Here is a 5,180-nt window from a genome sequence, read left to right on the forward strand (position 1 = left end):
CCTTATTTATAGGCCTTACAACACATTATTTTCTTTTAGCAAGCAGGTACAAATAATTTGCAGAATAAAATCTAATGACTTGCTTTACAATGTTTTGTGCAAGTATTGATCTTTTTATAGACTTTTCTGGAACGGTATATGGTATCTGTGATATTCTTGTGATATATATCATGGATATAGCATCGGATTTTCATTTATCTTAATTTTTTTGTTTATTTATTTGGTTATTTTCTTCCTTATTTCACTTCTTGGTTATCAGAGTCTGACATTTCGTTTATTTCAGACTCTGGTTCAAGTTCTGAGTCAGATTCGGACCCCTCACGCCGTTTTAAGAGGATTAGGACCAACCCCCTTGCTTCGTCGGATTCAGAGGAAGAAAACACAGACGAGAATGCACAGTCTGACTTGATTAATATTGCCCTAGGGGAGGACCCAAGTAAGGCAACCCCTCAAGGGATAGATCTCGATACAAAACTTGTCCCACGTTGGTCGAGCTATCTCACATCCGGTCTACCAAAAGAGACTAGGGACAAGTTATTGACCGAGTGGCCGTACCCAAACAATATTCAAAGTCTTGCCCCTCCCAAACTGAATGAGGAAGTCAAGTTGCTAGCCTCTAGTGAGGATATTAAAAAAGACTCCTACCTAGAGCATATACAAACTTGTTTGGGTAAGGGTTTAAGTGCCTTCGGAGCTGCTTTTAACCAGATCTTAAAAATGCCGACAAACAGCATTACGGATTGTGTTGGACCCTTGGCAGATGCTGCGAAGCTCCTTACACATTCCCAATATTTAATATCTCTCCATCGTCGACATGAGCTAGAACCTAGGCTCAATCCTGAAATGAGGAAAATAGCCAAGGTTGGTCCAGTAGATCAAGAGCTTTTTGGAATGGATCTTGCCAATAGGTGTAAAACTGCACAGGCTTTAAAGAAATCTAGTTTTGACTTAAAAGCATTTGTGAAGAAACCTTCATCAACGTCTTTAAACTGGAAGCTGCAGCCTCAGCGAGGAAGGATGAGGTTCAATCAAGACAGGAACAACTTGGGTTACGGAAACTACCCAAAAGACAAAAGAAGTCAGTTCTTCGTCGACGGGAGAGACAAGCGTTACAGCAGAAGGCAGAACAAACAAAATTACAAAACGGCACAATATCCCAGGAAACAACCACGTCGCAATTAGAGGTAAAATATGCAGGTAGACTTCGGAGATTTGTAGCAAAATGGAGCAAAGTTACTCGAAATCGTTTCATTTTGAAAGCTATTAAGGGATACAAAATTCCATTTGATTTAAAACCTTGCCAGAATCAATCATTTTTTAAAAAATGTTGTCATTCCGATCACCAGGCAATGAGGGCAGCTGTTGATGAATTGATAGAAATTGGTGCTGTATCACCGTGTAATTCAAATAAGAAAGGATTTATATCCTCATTTTTTCTAGTACCGAAGTCTAGTGGAGGAAACAGATTTGTTTTAAATTTGAAACGATTAAATTCTTATATTACAGCTCCACATTTTAAGTTAGATGATTACAGGTCTGTAAAAAGTTTAATTACTCCAGGTTGCTACATGGTCTCTCTAGATTTAAAGGATGCTTATTTTGGAATACCAATCAATAAACAACATCGTAAATTTTTAAAATTTCAGTACGATGGAAAAATGTTTCAATTTAACGTTTTACCTTTTGGTTTATCAGTCGCGCCATATTTGTTCACAAAAATTTTAAAACCTGTTACTCAATATTTAAAAGTTAGAAATATTCTTATTCTTAACTACTTGGATGATTGTTTATTGTTAGGGAGTACAAAATTAGAATGCATAAATAATCTAAAAATTACAATTGAACTGTTTCTAGAATTGGGTTTCATAATTAATTATAAGAAAAGTACACTCATTCCAACTCAACAAATAACGTTTTTAGGGTTTATCTTTAACAGCGTTGATATGTCATTGTCTCTAACTCAGGTGAAAATTACCAATACAATAACAATAATTCGGTCAATTTTGAAGTTTCAAACTTGTAAAATCCGTCGATTTGCGAGAATTATTGGTTCTCTAATATCGATTTGCCCTGCAGTTAAATACGGTTACCTCTACACCAAAGTCCTCGAACGGAAAAAATATTTAGCTTTAAAAAGAGAAGGTGGGGACTATAATAGACATTTATTTATTGATAACGATATTCGAACTGAATTACAATGGTGGATATCAGCCATACCACAAGCAAAAACATCTTTGCAGCAACCTACATATCAAATGATAATTTATTCGGATGCTTCCTTGTCTGGATGGGGAGCTTGTTGTGATGCAGAAAAAATTCATGGTTTTTGGTCAGAAGATGCAAAAAAGTTTAATATCAATCATTTAGAATTACTTGCTGCCTATATGGGTCTTAAAAGTTTTGCTAAACATAAAAGATCTTGCTCAATACTTTTAAGAATTGACAACACCACTGCTATCTCTTATATCAATAAAATGGGAGGCATAAAGTATCCTAAGCTAGCCTATTTAGCCCGCTGTATATGGCAGTGGTGTGAGACTAGAGATATCCTTATTTTTGCATCCTACATAGAATCAAAAAGTAATTCAGTAGCAGACGCGGAATCACGTTCGCTAACTATTGATACAGAATACTCGTTAAATCAAGCAGCATATAACCAAATAGTGGAAACATTTGGCAAACCGCAGATTGATTTATTTGCTTCAATATCGAATGCTAAATGTCCAAAATATGTGTCATGGAAGAAAGACCCCGATTCATTCGCTATAGACGCTTTCACTTTAAATTGGAACAATTACAAATTTTATGCTTTTCCGCCGTTTTCGTTGGTTATGAGAGTACTTAATAAAATAATATTAGATAAAGCAGAAGGGATTGTGGTGGTTCCTCTTTGGGAAGCTCAATGTTGGTATCCAGTTTTCTTAAAACTTCTAAAATTTAGACCCATTTTGTTTAAACCAAAAAGAGACTTAATGATATCTCCCTTTAATTGCAGCCACCCCATATGGTCGAAGATTACCCTGGTGGCAGGGATTGTATCCGGCGAGCGTACCTAAACCAGGGTTTTTCCGTAGAAATAACAGATATAATGTTGGCATCATTGTCAGAATCTACAATAAAGCAGTACAGTGTGGCGTACAGGAAATGGTGGTCATACTGTCAAGAAAACCTATTGCTCTGTTTTGATGCATCTGATAAAGATGTTATGCAATTTTTGTTAACAGAATATGAAAGGGGAAGTAGTTACTCCACTTTAAATACATTCCGATCGGCTATTTCTCTAATAGTACCAAATATTAAACAATCTGAAGCTCTTAATAGATATCTTAAAGGTATTTTTAAATTGAGGCCATCATTTCCAAAATATACTAAGACTTGGAATCCCGATAACGTTCTGGAGTATGTGTCAACATTATATCCGTTGGAAGATCTTACATTAGAGCAATTGTCGCCAAAGTTAGTTACCATAATATCTTTATGTACTGCACACCGAGTTCAAACTATTAACAGTATTCACATTAATAACATTTCCAACTTCGATGATCGAATTGAAATAATAATTACAGAATTGCTAAAAACTTCAGCACCTAATAAAAATCAACCTAAACTTTGCCTTCCGTTTTTCTATAATAAACCAGAACTTTGTGTGGCTTCCACTTTACTACATTATATTAATATCACAAAACCCTTGAGGGGAAATATAACGCGTCTATTTATAACTTACAAGAAACCATATCGGGCTGCCTCTACCCAGACACTCTCAAGATGGATAAAATCTGTTCTGAAGATGAGTGGTATCGATGTAAGTACATTTACCCCTTACAGTACCAGGCATGCGTCATCTTCGGCAGCGCTTAGATGCGGAGTTTCAATCGATACCATAAAAGCTACTGCAGGTTGGTCCAAAAATTCAGAAATATTTTTTAACTATTATAATAGACCAATCGAAACCCCCGCAGAATTTGCTAGAAATATTTTTAGGTTATAAGAAATACTTTGTTTGTAGAAGTAAGTTTCATTGTTAGTTACCTCATTACCTAAGAAGTAAAATATAGTGTCTGTTTAATTATTCATATTGGTTAGCTGCTATATAATAAAGATTAGTACTTAAACTGTATGATTTATTAAAGCCTAGTCGATCATGTAAACTCTCTAAACAACTGCCATTTGTGTTCTAGACTGATGGAATGAAGCGAAGTATAATTTGAGATTAAACGACTTACCTGTAAGGAAGTTCAATCATAATTATACGAGCTTCATTCCATCAGTCTAGAACAACCCACCCCTCCGGAGGTTCATCTCTCCACCCCAATTACATAATCGACTTTCACTAACGCAAGAATGAGGCCAGACCGGGTGTGACGGGATGCAGATTTGGTTTATTTACTTTCAACAAGTGCGTACTTCACTAGCAAAGCAGTGATGCCATTTGTGTTCTAGACTGATGGAATGAAGCTCGTATAATTATGATTGAACTTCCTTACAGGTAAGTCGTTTAATCTCAAATTACACTGGTAAACACACAAATTGCTGCCGGAAATTTTTTTACCGTTTCTAGGTAATTTGGGTCTGCTGAATCCAAAAATGCCACCAGATTTGCTCCATCAGATCGTTTTCAGGAAATACAACAGATCACATTTCTAACATATAGGGTAATTTAACGCAGCACTAGCTACATATATGTAGTTCTGCTACCAATTAAATAAACAAAACACTAATAAAAAGTAAGATATTTATTGTACAATAATGTACTTACAAAAATCATCACACATATCTGCCAAAAAAACTTAACTTTTTATCTAACCTAACCAGCATCACAGCACAAATCTGCTACTCAGCGTCACCTAATAACTTTCTTTTATATGATTTTCTTGCAAAGGCTTTAAAAGGACGGTCCCTTTGAAGACTCCAGCAGTAATCTGCCATCATGTGAGTGTCCCATCTTCCCTGATACCTCTCTTCCATCGTTTTGATATCTTGGTGGAAGCGTTCCCCTTGTTCCTCACTAAGGTCATCAAGATTTTCTGGGAAACGGTCTAAGTGGCTGTGGAGGTAATGAATTGTAATACTCATATGACAACCGTGTTTGTTAAAATTGTTAAGCATTTCTTCCACTATATCCCGGTAATTAGCTGATTTATTGTTTCCAAGAAAATTTTGCACAACTTTCACAAAAGAGC

This window comes from Diabrotica undecimpunctata, chromosome 9 (genome assembly GCF_040954645.1).
Source record: "Diabrotica undecimpunctata isolate CICGRU chromosome 9, icDiaUnde3, whole genome shotgun sequence".
NCBI classification, from domain to species: domain Eukaryota; kingdom Metazoa; phylum Arthropoda; class Insecta; order Coleoptera; family Chrysomelidae; genus Diabrotica; species Diabrotica undecimpunctata.